The sequence below is a fragment of the Piliocolobus tephrosceles genome, chromosome 6 (assembly GCF_002776525.5).
Source record: "Piliocolobus tephrosceles isolate RC106 chromosome 6, ASM277652v3, whole genome shotgun sequence".
NCBI lineage: Eukaryota > Metazoa > Chordata > Mammalia > Primates > Cercopithecidae > Piliocolobus > Piliocolobus tephrosceles.
The window spans coordinates 142,273,942-142,291,662 of record NC_045439.1 but is presented as its reverse complement, the minus strand read 5'-3'; the positions used below and the strand labels follow the sequence as shown (position 1 = coordinate 142,291,662).

General features: G+C 45.0%; 1 long non-coding RNA gene across 1 annotated transcript in view; it reads right to left on the bottom strand.

Annotated features, from left to right (window-relative positions):
- Positions 1 to 3,846, bottom strand: part of LOC111548426 — a 14,962-nt gene extending 11,116 nt beyond the window's left edge. The window contains exon 1 of the long non-coding RNA XR_002733404.2: positions 3,320 to 3,846. This is a non-coding gene — a long non-coding RNA (uncharacterized LOC111548426). The remainder of the gene's footprint in view (positions 1 to 3,319) is intronic.
- Positions 3,847 to 17,721: the final 13,875 nt, after the last annotated feature.

The following is a 17,721-nucleotide window of genomic DNA, read 5'->3' as shown; positions in this document are numbered from 1 at the left end:
AAGGAAGGAAGGAAGGGGAAAGAAGGAAGGAAAGGAGAAAGGAGAAGGAAGTGAGGAAGGAGAAGGAAGGAGAAGGAAGGAAGGAAGGAAGGAAGGAAAAAAGAAGACAAGGAGTCAGTGCTTCTCTGCAGGCCCCAGCTCTCCTTGCACATTCCTGTAGACATGCTCTCCTGTTCTTCCTCTTCCCCAAGGTCTTCCCCTCCCTGGAACTCAGCTTGACTTCTCTTTTCCTTGGATGACTGGGCTTTCCAAGAGGACACTGGCTATAGGCAGGTGGTTGAGCAAAGACTTTGTGAGAAGATCATGGCCTATTTTCCATCCAGCCATCAGTGCCCTATTTTCTATTTAGCAGAACACTGAAAGCAAGAAAGCAGTAAGAATAATTAGCACGAAGTCAAACCTCTTTTGGCATTCTGCTGGGAGTGGAAGGGCAAAGAAGGCAAGGGGCAGTTCTGACATGGTGGGGGGAGAGGATTCAGATATTGGTCTTATTCAGATACATCCGGAAGGCAGGAGGATGGGCTAGATGACCTCTCAAGGTCCCGTCCATTCTGAGATGTTCACTGCCACTGTGTCCTCACCCCTGTGAATCTGCCTCCGGCCTCTTACTCTGAAACCTCCAGCCTTATGTCCTCCCTGAGTTGGCCAGGGAACCTTTTCCCCTCCTGATTATAAAAATAGCACATGCTTCCTATTGCGAAAAGTTTGACAATTTAAAGAAGCAAGAAAATATGATATCCACAATTCAGCTATCCAGAGGGAAGCATGCTTAACATTTTAGACTATTTTTCTCCTAGTCTTTATTCTATGCATATATATTTGCAACTCCTACAGTAGGCTTCTTTCTGCAGTATTCTGGGAGGATGTGTCAGGAGATCCGCCGCCCTACCTCCAGGTAGCTTGTCCCCCATGGATGGCTGCTTCCCACACCCAGTGGCTGCCAATGACGGAGCTGCTTTGGCTCACCCCAACCAAGTAGGCAGCCGGAAAGCCTTTCTCTGTAGTAACTCAGACCTTAAGGGAGGTTTCGCTTTGTCAGTGAATGAAAACAGGAGACTGGGCCAGGTGTGGTGGCTCATACCTGTAATCTCAGCACTTTGGGAGGCTGAGGTGGGCAGATCATTTGAGGCCAGGAGTTCGAGACCAGCCTGGTCAACATGGTAAAATGCTGTTTCTACTAAAAATACAAAAATTAGCTGGGCGTGGTGGTGGGTGTCTGTAATCCCAGCTACTTGAGAGTCTGAGGCAGGAGAATCGCTTGAACCCAGGTGGTAGAGGTTGCAGTGAGCCGAGACTGCGCCACTGCACTCCAGCCTGGGCAACAAAGTGAGACTCCTTCAAAATAAAAAGAAAGAAAGAAACAAAGAAAGAAAGGAAAGGAAGGGAAGGGAAGGGAAGGGAAGGGAAGGGAAGGGAAGGAGGGAAAAAGAAACAGGAGACTGTCTTCAGGTCTCACAGAATTGGAGTCCTATTCGGGAAAATGGGAGGATGGAGGCAGGTAGCTCACGAAGTCCCACGGACCCGCACAAGGTCTCCTGCATGGATCTCTTCCCCGTCTCCCCTCTTCCTGTTTCCTTTCTAGCTTCTCACCTCTTTCTCCTCAGTAGCTACCACTTTAGGAGAGGAGAGGTGGGATCTCTGGGAAGAAAGGTGTGGGGAGGAGGGGCTCCCTGAGGTACGAGGTAGGAGGTGGGGAAAGGAGGACTTCCGCTTAAACTGTAGCTGCTTCACTCAATGGGGCATCTAAAATAAAACACATTGCATTCTCCAAAAACTAATCTTTTCCCGGAAAGAAAATACAACCACACAAATAATATTTGGCCCACATAAGAAATTGATATTACTCTACTCATAACTCTGTTTCCTGTGAGCAAACACTCTGACCTTATTAGCCCAAGAGAACATTTACATCTTCCCTGTCCAAGGTCAGATGACAAGAGACAAAACAGCATATTGTACTCAAGTTACTGACTCCTTTAATCACTTGGAAGGGAAATAGTGGTGGGTGTGGGATCTTGGGGAAGGCAGGCTAAGAAGTCTCTTTTCACTTGATCACACATATTTTTAATGTACATGAAATCACACAGTGTTTGTGTTTTTTCACAATATCATAAGCACTACCCCCCAAGTTTTTAAAAACTCCCTAAAGACCCTGTCTTATCTGAGCACGCTTGCAAATGAATGCATATTATTCCATTGTAGAGCACAGCGGTGGTTCTGTGATTTTAGGAACAGAGGTCCTTACAGACCAGAAGACCTCATTTTATTCTTGCTAAAGTAAATCCTTAAGATTTCCCAATAGCTAGCTTAGTAATTGCTGGTAATTTTCCAAAGACATCACTGATAAGGAGCAGCTTCTGTTAGATAACTGGAAATATTGCCCTGGTTGTCAAAGCTGTGTGAAGAAGGCACTGGGGCCAGGTTTGGCAGTAACCACATAAGCGGACTCAAGAAACACATCCTAGGAGGAGACACAGTATTGTTTCCACAGCTGTCAGTCTATCCCAGGGAACAGAACTGAAGATATTTCATCCTGTACACAGGCAGGCAGCTGTGTTACTGCACAAGAGTGGACAGACGTGGAGCCAGCACATTCCTAACTTTGAATTCTGATCATCTCTGAGATTGAGTAGCCCTCGGTTCTCAACTCTGGTTATACATTAAGGGGGAAAAAAAGCCAGTACTCAGGACTTACTGCAGACTGATTAAAGAAAAGGGATCAGAGATTCCCCACTTTGGAGAATCTGAGAGAGAAAGCTCTCTGTTCAATTTTCGTAGTTTGCATGACCTGGAAAGCCTTTGTGGAGGCAGGGAGTGGGTTCTATGACTTCTGTTAGGTCCCCTTTCCCTCCCTGTGTTCCTTAGCCAGGACTTGGCAGGAAACATTGGGATATCAACAGTTCCACCCCGCGATTTGCACCCAGTTTTCTTGTTTTCGTTTTATCTTGAGATCTCATCATCAGGGAGGCTTGGTGAATAGGCCAGAAATTTTGGAACCACAACTTGGCTTCTGACTGCCTCAGGCCTTCTTGAAAGTTTCCAGCAGTCAAGAGTTTCATCCAGATATCTGCAGGGGACCTTCAAGGGAACAGCTGGGAAGCTCATTGCCCCATTAGGACTCCCTAAGACCTTCCCAGAGGGCCCAGCCACACAGATGCAGCCTGGAATGTGGCAGGAAGCTACAGAACAGGCAGGAAGCCCAGCTCCACGTTACATCGCAAGCAGCCTCCAGCAGCCAGCCCTGAAATATCCCATTTCTTCCTGATCCACCCCCACTCCCAAACACACAGCTAACCAGCCAGTAAGATTCAGCAATTACCTCTGAAATGCGTCTTGGATCTTCTGTCTTAACACCAACTCCCCAGTGCAGGAGCAATCTCTTAACTGGACTTCCAACCTCCAGTCTCTCCACCTCCAGCCCATTCTCCATGCCATGGCGAACATGATCTTACTAATCTAAGATCTTCTGGTTTGAAGATGGCATAAAGTTAGTAATCCTCCTTTCATTTTCTGGAAGTAATCCAAAAACAAAAAGGACTTGAGAGATAAAAACACAAATTCCATTTTTAGTAAAAGTAGCAGACACCTAAACCACAAAATAGATGTAAGAGTTGCCAAAAGCAATAGAGCTTCAGCAGAGATGTTGCGGGAAGAAATAGAGCAAGGATGCTGTGCTGCAAAGTTTCCGGGACAGCCTGAAAAAGAATCTCCAGAAGGGGGGGGGCACACCTGGATGCGGAATGCACAGAGCCCTTGTGTGCAGCAGCAGAAAATGGGTGCAGGTACTGTGGCCTGAGCTCTGCTGGCTCAGGACTTCAGACAAGCCATAGTTGTAGGAAATGGTCTGTTTCTGTGGCAACAGGGGAGGAGAGATTTTGCCTCGGGGAATCTTCACCATTGGTTGGAAAGAATTCAAGGCTTAGTGAATTTACATGAACCCTGGGTCATAAGGAAAATTTGGCCAACCTGGAAGACATCTTGGCCTTTCTCACACCTGAGGTCCACGGGGAAGAAAAAACATTACCTGCTTCAATAATGAGTAAAATATACAGTTTTGACAAGAAACAAAGGAGAGAGAGAGAAAAAAAAAAAGAAAAAGCAAACAGCAGGTAAAAAAGATTCATCAAAAAACATTTCCATGGAGCAGATGAAAATTTTAACGAGAAAATTAAGAAAACATAGCAAAGTAATTTCTCCCACAAAGAAAACATACACATGAGAGATGAGGGAAGACGTCATGAAACAGTGGGAGGACATGAATCCTGAGCTGCCAGAGCTCGGGGAAGAAGTGAAAGAAAAAAAAGAAAACTATCCAACCTTCACTCTTAAAACATGAAGCCTCAAATCTGAAGCAGTAAAAGGGGAGCACATACTGTGGAAATTCAATGAGAGATAGTGAGAGGAATAAGAAAAGGAGGCAAATTAGATGAAAATAAAGAATTAGAAAACAATAGGTACATTTGAAAGGCAAAGAAGATTTAATTCTATATGCATTAAATATGTCGGCAAGGGGCCCGGCATGGTGGCTCACGCCTGTATTCCCAGCACTTTGGGAGGCTGAGGCAGGCGGATCACTAGAAGTCAGAAGTTCAAGACTACCCTGGTCAACATGGTGAAACCCCGTCTCTATTAAAAATACAAAAATTAGCTGGCGTGGTGACGCACACCTCTAGTCCCAGCTAGGGGGAGGCTGAGGCTGGAAAATCACTTGAATCCAGGAGGTGGATGTTGCAGTGAGCCGAAATTGTGCCACTGTACTCCAGCCTGGGCAACAGAGTGAGACTCCATCTCAAAGAAAAGGAAAACAAAATTCTGAAAGGGCACACAATAAATTGATAATATCAGTTGCTTCTAGGGAAGAAAATTGGGTTGGCCATGAGGTAGAGTGGAAGGGGTGGAAGAAGGGCCAGGGTGGAAGGGAGATTTTTCACTTTTGTGAAATTTTTTTTAAAGTTTTGACTTGTATGAACATATTAGCTCATCAGAAACATTCAAATTAAGCAATACACACCCTGCCTCCAACACACACACACTTTCACAATCTGATTATGGTACTGTTTGTTTAAAACCCTTCCATTGTTCTCATTTCTCTTAAGATAAAAAGCCCACATTTAAAAATGGCTTATTAGTATAGGGTGATCATATAATGCGTTGTCCAACAGGGCACTTAAGATCAAAAAGACACACTACAGATGTAAACTGGGACTAAGGCCATCTACTTATAAGGCAGGCCATGATCTGGCCCCTGTTTCCATCTCCAGCCTCATCTGTCACCTTCCAGCCCACAGGCTCTAACTCCAGTCTTACTGAGCTATAAGCAGCCACCCTCTTCCCTCTAGATCTCTCAGCACAAGCTGTCCCCTCTGCGTAGTACTTTCCTTCTTCCAAGTCTCCCTACCCCCTGCTGTTTGGCTTATTCTGTATATCCTTCAGGTCTGATTTACCTTATGTATTTAATCAGTTCTAACATGCATGCTCTGGCCAGGCACAGTAGCTCATGCCTGTAATCCCAGCACTTTGGGAGGTCAAAGTGGGAGAGATTGCACGAGCCCAAGAGTTCGAGACCAGCCTGGGCAACATAATGAGATATCGTCTTTACAAAAAGTTAAGAAAAAATTACGGTTGGGTGCAGTGGCTCCTGTCTGTAATCCTAGCACTTTAGGAGGCTGAGGCAGGTGGCTTGCTTGAGCTCAGGAGTTTGAGACCAGCCTGGGCAACATGGCGAAACCCTGTCTCTCCAAAATATATATATATATATATATTAGCTGGGCGTGGTGGCATGTACATGTAGTCCCAGCTACTTGGGAGGTTGAGATAACAGGATTGCTTGAACCTGGCAGACACAGGTTGCAGTGAGCTGAGGTCGAGCCACTGCACTCCAACCTGGGCAGCAACAGAATGAGACCTTGTCTCAACAACAACAAAAAGTTAAAAAAAAAAAAAAAAAAAAAAAGCCAGGCATGGTGGCTCATGCCTAGAGCCCCATCTACTCAGGAGGTGGGAGGATCACTTGAGCCCATGAGGTTGAGGCTGCAGTGAGCTGAGATTGCGCCACTACACTCCAGCCTGGATGAGTACCAAAGAGAGACCCTGTCTCTCAAAATAAAATAAAATGCACATTCCTCACCCCCCTACCACCCCGTTACATTTTCACATCTCTGAAATTACAACAGGCCTCAACAAAACCCACGACATGTCATGGTTCAATTGGTAGCATTTTTCTTAATGCTGCATAAATTAATGATGCATCTTACAACAGAAGGCATCTTGAGTTTGATGACCCGTGTTATCACACTGTGCTAGTTCCATGGCTAGCTTTCCACTCACTGGGAAAGCTAGTTATTGAGGGCAGGACTGTGTGTTATTTTTCACTGGGCTCCCACTGGCACTTATTGGAAAATGGTAGTTCCGCCATAAACATTTTCTGAACGTGTATAAATAAAAGCATGCAGTTTAATCAACTTTTCTGAAAATACTTTGTGTCATTTTCTATCTAGGCCCTATAGCTTAATTGGTGACATAAAACTTGCAATGAAGCAGAAAACTTCAGAAGAAAAATTGGTTTAAGGGTAGGGGGTTTGCTCTCAGACATCTCTGCACATTTTCCCCCTCAACATTTCTGGTTTGCTCTGGGTCTTCAGATCTCCTGAAGACTCTTGATGACTGAATGAAGGCAATCAAGTTCCATATAGAAGAAATCTTTATGTTTTTAAAAGCAAGACTTTAGATCTATAAAGGGAAGTGAAATAAAATTATTTGTATTTTCTTTCAAAGTTTCAATCTCACTCTTAACTTGGTTCACAAAGCAGAAGCGACAAATACAAAACAGAAATTCATGTATTTATTCAACAAATATCCACAGATTTCCCACTATTTGCTTGCATTCTTTTCCATACTGAGAACATCCCAGTGAATAAGACAAGGTCCTTTCCCTCTTGGACCTTACACTCGAATGATGGTTGAGACACAATGATGTACATACAAATTAAAAACATAATATGTCAGAAGCTGTGACTGCAATGATGATATGCGAATATACCATTTTATTACACGTGTGGGTCCCCAAGCTTATCTGATCAAAACAACTACCAGGGAGCTCATTAAAAATACAGATTCTTGGGCCCCTGCCAGCCCCACTGAATCAAGATCTACAGCAGAGAGGCTGGGGCAAAACTATTTTAGGGAGTGCCCTAGTAATTCTTGTGATCACTGGACACCTAGGCTGTGTCAGAACTTTTGAACTTTGACTGCAAACTAGAATCACATGGAGAGCTATGAGAATATGTGATGCTGGATCCCTTTCCCATCAGTTCTGATTTCATCCTTCTGGGATGAGTCCTGCATCTGTATTTCAAAGCTCATCAGATGATGCTAGTGGGCAGCCAGGGTTGAGAACCGAGGGCTACACCGCCTCAGGGATGGTTGGAGGTCAGAATTAGCAATTTGCTGCCCACTCCAGCTCAGGAATCAGGAATCAGGCTCTTGTATGCAGCTGCTTGCCATGTCCAAGATTAAATATCTTTAGCCTACACCCAGGGATAGACGGGCAGCTAACCCAGGTACTGTGTCTTCTGCGTCTGGCCTTATAGCTTTGCCTTGGATGTAGCTCTTCCTTGGATATGCTTCCTGTACGGAGCCAAGTCTGAGAGGTAATCCCTACTGTAACATTTCAGCTGGGCCTGGCCTCAATACCCAGCTGTGATAATCTGATGCAACACTTCCAGTCACCTGGCACAAGCCATTCTCTCTTAGCAGTTTCTTTGGAATGTCCCCAGTATATAATTTCCATTAGTAACTTCATTTTGAAATCCCATCAAGCCTACCAGCTGCTATGCAAGGAACCCAAAATGCAAACACTCCAACAGTTCCCCTTTAAAAAAAAAAAGAAGAAAACATTTTCCTTTTTCAGCTCAAAAATTTCCGAAATCATTATATCACTATACCTGGCCTCTGAGGGAAGGAGAAAAGGAAGACAAGAAGATGAAAGTCCCAGGAAACCCTGGCATGAGAAGCATTGTCATTCTCTTTTCCTACGACCAGCCCCTGAAGTCCCTACCACTCTAAGACATTGTATCCTCACTGGGCACAATAGCAGCTTTTTTTCCCCCCAGAGTTAGTGGGGTGCTATGGAAAATACTCAAGTTCAGGCCTCAGTTGGAGATGTGTGACTTCTGTAAGCCTCAGTTTCCCCATTTGTCGGTTTTGTTGTGAGGATTGGAGGCAACATAACTAAAGCAGTAAGCATGGCACCTTGCACATAGTAGGTAGCTATGATTGTTATTGCATCCTCTCTGCCTTTTGGTATTTTTCTCCTAGATAAAGGATTATGCTGGGATTTTTTTATGTCATTGCTCAATGAGCTGGAAAAGGCAGCCCTGCTGATTAGAATGCTGGTTTGCAGGAAACAGAGTGGTAGTGTTGACATTTGCAAAAAGCTTTCTTGCTAAACTTTAAACACTTGGCAGATCTAATCCTGCTGGCATTGCCTGTTAGTGATATTTCTATGGCTATAACGGACATGCCGAGTTCAATCAGACACCCAGGGAAAGGGCAGGATAATTGGTTTCCCTCAAGTTTCCAGCAAAGTTACATGGACACACAGTCCATTTTAGCATGGAGGGAACTAATGCGTATTGAGTATTACCTGCCTAGCACATTTGGAGGTGCTCAATAAATGCTGAGAAGCTGAATATATATACTGTGATAGAATGAATGTACTGCATAGGCCAGAATGGACTACGCACTTTTATTCTGTGCTATGTGTTTTGCTATGAATGGTTAATTTCAAATATTGATGTATTTATTTGAGCAAAGGGTGTGCCAGTCCACATGCTAGGTTCTGGGACCATACCTGTAAGCAAAACAGAAAAGGTGTCTCGACCTTCTGAGCCCCCAGCACAGAGAGGGTGACAGGGAAGAAACAGGAGTATTCTCCTACTCTGTGTGCTAAGTCTCCTGTGATGGAGAAAGCACTGAAGGCATCTAACCCAGTCTGGACTGAAAGCTAGGAGTGGGAAGTGGAAATATATGCTGGCTCTGGAGGTGCCAGGCAATGGGGAACTCAGGGAAGGATTGGGCTTCGGGGGACCTGGAAACAGGTTAGCCCGCCAGTGCAGGAAGAGGAGAGAGGGAAGGTGAGGAGATCCCGACTGGCTTTGCAAACCTTACTGGATCTTCTGCTGGGCAGGCTAGTGTGCTGCAAGGCAAGGGCTTGTCGTTGCTATTAAAATAAATTTATAGAGGAAAATCGGCTTTTTGGTAAAAATCCATTTAAAGTTTTTTTGTTTTTGTTTTTGTTTTAAATTACATTGATGGAGAGAGTGGGTCTTATAATTTTGGGGCCTCCAAAGGTCTTAATCAGGCTCTGATGGTGAGCACATTAGGGTAATGGGGAGTTACTGAAGCATTAGCAAGAGAGCGGCGAAAATGCCCTCCTTTCTCTTTGTCTTACCACGTTCCTGAGGACCTCAGTTCAGTAAGTGCAAACGGGTGGGCGTGGCTGCGGAGATGGAGACCATCCACTTCCTGGTTTTCCGCTCAGCCTGCGGGAAGGGTAGGGAAAGACTTGGGGACTCGGTTGCTCCCTGGGCTTGGCCCACCAGTTCAGCCTTGGCTTCGGATCCAGGGTCCCCCACCCAAGCTCCCGTCTCTGGGGAGGCCCAGGCAGGGCGAGGGCTAGCGCGGTGATCGGGAGGCTGGATCCTGGAGAGACAGGAGACTGCTTTCCCGCCCCGAGAGGCCACGACCTCGTAGGGTTGCAAACCGAATCAATCCTCTCCGTGCCACCTCCTCCAGTATCTTGTTTGTGCCCTGGACTCGATTCCTCCCTGGGGATTCCTCCCTTTATGCAAAATCTGCTGGGACCTCCCGCGCCTGGGGACTCCCGGAGCGGCGTGCTGTCCCCACCAGGCGCTCAGCGCAGAGCGCCCCGGGCAGCGAGGGCGCTCCCTGCACCCAGCCCTGCTCCGGGCTCCGCACCGTGGCCCTTTTCTTAGGTTGTAGACACTCCCTCCCTTGCACCTTCCGAAAGCTGAGCACAGGTCCTGCGGGGAAAGGCGAGCATGGGATCGGGCAGTTCCCAACGTTCCCCTCCACGCCCCACCTCGGAGCACCCTAGAGGCAGTCTATGCTGAGCAAGCGAAAGGCCAAAGCGAGGAGATTCCTCGTTGTTAGTTTAAAACAAAGTGTCTGTTTTCTATGTTGGGATGTTAAGGAAAAACAGACAGGTAAAATAAGATGCCTGTAGTCACGACTCAGTGGGTAAAATGCTGTTTCTGTTTAACCCCTCTTCCTTCCATCTCTGCTATCTGCCTGCCTCTCTCTCTCTTTATGATTTTCTTTGTTTTTATCACCCAGGGAAAACGCAAATGCATTTTCACTGTAAGAGGTTGAAACAATGCAGGAGATTACAAAGTAAAATGTGAACACCATATTGCAACTCCCCACCCCCATTCCACTTCCCTAGTCCCGGGTAAAACCACTGCCTGCCATTTGGTATGCAACATTCACTCCTATTCCACGCATTTACACGTATGTGAAAGTACACACTTGAGTATACACAAATATAAGGTTATTGCATGTATGCACATATGTACATGCATAACTTTTTTGCAGTTTTATGTCATGGAGACCATACAGTAAGTGTTCCTCAGATTGTTATTTTCATGTACCAATATGTCTTAAGGAGCTGTCAATGACAGAACATACAGGTCTTTTACGCCACAGCTCTGTCTCTTTCCAACAGCTGCAAATTCCAAACTGTGGATTTCTCATGGGTTATTTAACCTCCCATTATTGACATTTCTGGTGTTTCTTTTTTTAAAAAATGTATTTTCTTTCTCTTTTTTGTTATTACAAACAGGAAGCAATGATTATTGTATTAGTTATTTACTGCTGCCTAACACAATACTCCAAAACGTAGTGGCTTAAAATTTTGTATAATAAATATTTATAATCTCTCACATTTTTTGCCAGTCAGGAATTCGCAGCTTCTTGGGTGGGTGATTTCTGGCTCGGTTGTTTTGCATGGGCTTGCAGTCCAGATGCTGACTGAGGCTTCAGTCAACTGAGCCTTGACTAGGCCTGGAGGAACTGTTTGCTCTCAGGACTGGCAAGTGGGTATGGGCTGTTGGTGGGAACCCTTAGTTTCTCTCCCATGTGGGTCTCTCCACAAGGCTAATTGAGTGTCCTCACCACATGGTGGCTGTTTCCATCATAGCCAGTCATTCAAGAGAGCAAAGGAGAAGCACAGGGCCTTTTATGACCTAGCCTCCGAAGTCACACATTGTCACTTTGGCCACATTCTATCATTCTATTCATTAGGAGTAAGTCATTAAGTACAGCCCTTTTGTGAAGGGAAGGGTATCAAAGTATTTGTGAACATAATTTAAAACTGCTAGTATTACCCTTATGCATAATCTTTGTGTAGTTATGTGACTATTTCCTCAGAATACATTTCTAGAACTGGTATTGCTGGGTCTAGTGGTATATGCACTTTTAACTTTGATAATTCCTCCTGTTTGTGTTAGAAACTGTCCATTGTCCCCGTAATATCCATTTTCTCTTTTCTTCCTTTTAGCAACGAATCTCCTGAGTTTCAGGTGGGTATGAGTTGAGAATATATTTTCCACCTCCCTCGCTGTGGACATGTAACTAAGTTATGGCTGATGAGAAGTACTGTGTGCAATTTCTGAATGAGATCCTTAAAATAAGCTGTTTGTTGTACTTCCGCTTTCCCCATGGAGCAATCTATTCAGAGAACAGATGTGGTGGTGGGAGTCAGCTTCCACCAGGTGATGCAGGTAACACCCCTGGGGATGGTGGTACAATGTATAGAAAGAACCTGGGTCCCTGCATGACCTTGTGGAACCAAGCCAACCTTCTTCCCAGGACTTTCTACTAGCTTAGACTTTTGTATGAGAAAAAAAATAATAAAGCTTTTATCTTGTTTCAGCCACTGTTACTTACTGATGATTTGCCTCCTCAAAAGCCTACCTAACAATGTATAAGTATCCATTTCCCCCATCCTTGCCCACATTAGATATTATCAATCTTCAAAAAGTTATCAATCTGATGCCCCCCCCCAACTTAGGACTTTATAATCTCCTTCACGTGCTACTGCTAGGGGCAGGGTGAAGGACATTGATATAAAATTCAAGAAAAAACCTACCAAAATCTGTATTAATAGAAAACAAGAAGATATAATGATATAATGTTGCTTTTGAGAAAGAAACTACAATTTCTTTTTTTTTTTTTTTTTTTTTTTTTTTTTGTTGAGACGGAGTCTCGCTCTATCACCCAAGCTGGAGTGCAGTGGCCGGATCTCAGCTCACTGCAAGCTCCGCCTCCCGGGTTCCCGCCATTCTCCTGCTTCAGCCTCCTGAGTAGCTCATACATCCCCCCAAAAGACTGCAGGGATGCTGTGCCTTCCCTCAAAGGTATTACAACCTAACTGGGAAAAGATATCTGGACATAGCAGTACAGAGTGGAGCAGTCTGGCTGGCTAATTCCTGGTACTGACCCAGGGAGATTGAGGAGGGAGCTGTGATGGAGGACATTTAGCCTCCCAAAGTTAGCGGTTCATGCATTTCTTATGCTATTTGGGTGAGAAGCAGGGAGAAGGGAGTGGACTATCTGGGAGAAAGTTGTGCAGGCAAATGCTAAGGGTATAGGCTCTGGTGTTAGACTGTCTACGTTCACATCCCATCCCTGCCACTTCACTCTGTTGGCACATACTTAGTGAGCGCCTTCTGCAAGCAAGGTACTGTTGGTGAGGCTGGGCGTTCCATGAGAAACTCTCCTGTAACTGGAGCTTCCTTTCAGAGTGCTGAGACAGATGACGATGGGCTGGGCTTCAGTTCCCTCACCTGGAGAGTGATGAGAACACCAGTACAAAACTCCAGGGCTGTTGGGAAGGTGGAATGAAATAGTACATGAATGAAATAGTACATGTAATGGGTCGCATTCACAGTGCCTGGAACACAACAAATGCTCGTAAAGGTAGGTGTTATCATTAAGGAAAGCCATGAAGGAGAAAGTCCCTAGAGCCCCCAAGGTTCCTTTCTGGGCCTTCACTGGTGACTCCCAAAAAGTTTGTTTTAATGCCCCCTCATACAGTGTGGATATTTCTCCCCTCCAAATCTCATGTTGAAGTGTGATCCCAGTGTTGGAGGCGGGGCCTGGCGGGAAGTATTAGGTCACGGGAGTGGGTCCCTCATGAATGGCTTGGTGCCCTCCTAGTGGTAATGAGTGAGTTTTTGCTCTATTAGTTAGAGTGAGATCTGATTGTATAAAAGAGCCTGGCACCTCTTCCTCCCTCTCTTGCTCCCTCTCCTGCCATGTGACCTGCCTGCTCCCCCTTTGCCTTCTGCCATAAGTAAAAGCTTCCTGAGGCCTCAACAGAAGCTGAGCAGATACCAGTGCCATGCTTATCCAGCCTGCAGAACCATGAGCCAAATAAACCTCTTTTCTTTATAAACTACCCAGTCTCAGGCATTCCTATATAGCAATGCAAAATGGACTAATACCACCCCCACCCATAGAAAAAAACTCCTGCTTTCACAAAAGATATCAGTTCTTTCTCACTGAGGTGAAAATGATTGACGTAGTTTGATGCACTACTTCTGTTGCATTTACATTTTAGTGGAGAATATACTATGTTTGGTTAAATCACAGGGATGAAAGTCTAATTATAAAATTTCAGGCATCAGCACAGCTAAACCAGGGGCATTTGGGCCAATTGCAGGTGCTTCACTGATGCTGCTGAAATCAACATTTTTAGGGAGCTGGCCCAGTCTTCTCTTCCCTTCCCTTCCTTCTCTTCCAGTCCCTTCTTCTCTCTTCTCTTCTGTCTCTGCTCCTCTGCCTCCCCTTTCTTTCTCTCCCTCCTCTTCCTCCTCTCCTCTGTTTCCTGTCTTTCCCTTGCCTAAGTGGCTGTCTAAGTCCCTGATGATTCAATGTGATTACGTTTCCATAGGCAGGTATGTGTCTTGTTTAGTCACATTAAAAATAAATCACTTGGCCACATGCAGTTGATGCATCAATCTGTTACTTTCCTCTGCTTTCCAGGAACAGATTGTTCAAAAACCAAACGACTGTTGCGTGAAATGCGAGTGGGGAAAGGAGTGAGATGAAGGGAACAGAGAGAGCCCTTCCAAACTCGCCCTTCAGCCTTCCCACCCAATCAGAAAGGAAATCAGTCATGCCTACAATCCTGCCAATAACACAGTGTAGCGGCTACATTCTTTGGACAAATGACAGCGAGCTGTGGAAGAAATCTGGTTTGGAGAAGAGATGGGGGGCTTGTGTTTACTGAACATCTACGGTGAATCAGACCCTGTGCTTTCTTTTGCATCCGTTCTCTTCTAAAGGGGAATCAGGATCCTGGCTGAGGGACCCTGGACTATTTCACCTTTCAGGATCTCAGTTTCTTTAGACTAAAAACATCACCTTTCTTGATTTCAGTTTCTTTAGACTATAAATTTTTTTTTTTTTTTTTTTTTTTTTTTTGCACTTTTTAAAAATTAAACTTTAGGTTCTGGGGTGCATGTGCAGAATGTGCAGGTTTGTTACATAGGTATACAAGTGCCATGGTGATTTGCTGCACCCATCAACCCATCATCTACACTAGATATTTCTACTGATGCTATACCTCCCCTAGCCCCCCAACCCCAAGACAGGCCCTGGTGTGTGATGTCCCCCTCCATGTGTCCATGTGTTCTCATTGTTCAACTCCCATTTATGAGTGAGAACATGTGATGTTTGGTTTTCTGTTCTTGTGTTAATTTACTGAGAAAGATGGTTTCTAGCTTCATCCATGTCTCTGCAAAGGACATGAACTCATCCTTTTTAATGGCTGCATAGTATTCCATGGTGTATATATGACACATTTTCTTTATCCAGTCTATCATTGATAGGCATAATTCCTATTCTTTAAAAAATGTTTTTTTGTAGAGATGGGGTCTTGGTATGTTTCCTAGGCTGGTCTCAAACTCCTGGACTCAAGTGATCCTCCCACCTTGGCCTCCCAAAGTGCTGGGATTATAGGTATGAGCCATCACACTAATTCATATTCTAATAATTCTTTTTGGCATCAGGGACAAGTCTTGGGGTTATTCAGACCTAGCTCCACCCTTTTGGGTAAATTACCTATCATCTGTGAGCCTCAGTTTCTTCATCTCTAAAATGGGGATGGGAATCAAGCTCAAATGAAATAATGTATTTAAGACATCTTTTTTAAATGGGCAACTAATAGTGATGGTGTTTAATCTTTCTTTCACAATATGCACATTTTCACCTTCTTAGAGATTCTTAAAATATTTTTTACGAGTTGGAATGGTGGTTTTCCAGGTGGTATGAATATATGTGTGTGTGTGAGTAAGTGTGTGTATGTGTGTTCTCCTGATTCTTGATGAAAACAGTCTGAGGAAGAGACAGCTGAGGTGTTTTTGTAGTAATCTTGGCACTAATGAAAACCAGACCCTGGACTCCATAAATGCTACTGGGCATTCAGTCAAGGGGTAGCAAGTATCCCAAGATGTTCCCTAGTAAATCAGACCTCCCTTAGTGAATCCTATCACCCTTGTGTGATCCCCTCCCACACCGAATCTGAGCTGGCCTGTGACTTGCTTTAACCAATAAAGTGTGTTGGAAGTGACACTAAGTTGTTTGTAGTCTAAGTTTTAAAATTTCTCAAATCTTATACTTTTGTGCTTTGGGGATCCTCAAGTCAATACGTAAAAGGTGTGGTCTCTCTGTGCTGGAGAGGTCACATACAGAGACCAATGGAGAAGGAGAGACCTTGAGAATATATGGATAGCGGAAGAGAGGGAGGAAGGGAGGCCCAACTGTCCCAGCTTCACAACTGAGCCAGGCCTCCATCCACACCCTTAAGGCACCAGCCAAGTGAGTGACTTATCCTTGGATACTTCATCCCAGTACAGTCCTCAAATGACCACAGCTCCAGCTGCTACCATGTGCAACAGAAGAACCACCCAGCTGATCCCAGTCAACCTGTGGACTCATGAGAGATGATAGAATGGTTGTCTTCAGCCATTCACTTTTGGATTGGTGTATTACAAAGCAACAGATTATTGAAAAAGTCAGCAATATTTTTGAGCTTTCACTATGTGCCAAATCATGGACTCTCATTAGGAGAGATACAGAAGAACTGCCCACAACTCCCCTCAGGAAGTTAGATTGGGCAAGAAGATTGTACAAAGGCAAGTATAAAGATTCTAGACATTTACTAATCCACACACAAGTGTGTGCTTGGAAGTATGATGTAAACAGACTGTTTAGTGATGCGGTCATTGGGTTTGGGTTAGGGTTAGGAACACTCCTACAGGGAGAGAGTCTTGAGCTGGATTTTGAAGGAAAGCACAGGTGACAGTTCAGAGAATGGCTGGGGTTGGAAATGGGGGGCTTTGATAGTCACATAGCAATAAAACAGGAGCACATGGAGTGGGAACTGAGAAGCTCAAGTTTGATATCAGATGGATATAAAAACAGTGGGTCTCAAAGGGGATCTTGCCAATCAGGTTCTAGGCCTGCAGCAGGGACTTCAGGAAAGCTGGTTATTTCATTATCTTCATTTTCTTCATTCCATTTGGTAAAAACCTAACTTGCAAATGATAGCATAATCTCCCTTTATAAATGCCCCTGATTGTGGAGTCTCCTGGGGGAAACTTTCTCTTCAGCACCCATTGGAGGGGGCTCAGAAAGATGTGTATAACCTGTTTATAGAGGACCCTTTTAGGCCTCCCCCAAGGACAGCCCCCAAGGGGCGGGGGTTATAAGGGCCCTTCTGTGTGACTGATGAGAAGCAGAGACATAAGCTAGGGAAGCATAGCCCAAACCAGAGCTAATTGGTTGGTAGTTAGCAGGTTAATGGCTCACATCAGGGATGACGCAAGGTTGTAGCCATATGACAGGAATGATTTCAGGGTTTTCCCTTCTTTGCTTCTCTCCCTTCCTGGTGTTTGGTGGGGCTTTGAAACTCTCCTGCCCAGGAAGATGTGGGTCATGCTTGAATCCTCAGCTCTAGGAGTCAAGGCAAGGCCAAAAGGTGATGACCTGTACTATGAAACGTGGACTCATAGGAAAATGAGCCATTCTGCCAGTCCCTTGAGGAACAGGGGTGCAAGTACAAGTTGGAGGGGGCAAGGGGCAAGCGGTTCCAGCTCTGAGCAGAGAAAAACTGAGGGGAAAGGAAAACAGGTGGCTCATGACAGCACCTTTCTTCACATTTTAGGGTGGTGCCTTAGTTTGTGATTCTACCCAGTTTACTCCATTTATAATCTTAGCATATACTGTTATTATTTTTCACAATTACCGAGTTAGGCATAAGTACAGTTGTAAGTAACAGAACTCCCAGCAAACAGTGGCCTAAGGAATGTAGACCTTCCCTCAATCCACAGAGGATGATTGAGTGGCCACCACATACCAGGCGCTGTTCTAGGAGCTGGGAAACAGCAGAGAGAAAAACAAACTTCTTGCCCTCATAGAGCAAGAAGGCAGCCTGGATCAGGGAAGGGCCTTGTCACTGTCCTGAATGCCTGGGGTTTCTGCTTCATGGGCATAGGAGACCTCAGGATGTCCAGGAATCTCAGTCAAGACAGGAAGCAGGAGAAAGAGGTGGACCAGCCTCCCTCGTTCCTTTCAGCAGAAGAGCAAAAGCCTCCCTGGAATCTCCAGCAGATCCTCCCATAGGCCTGGGCTCAC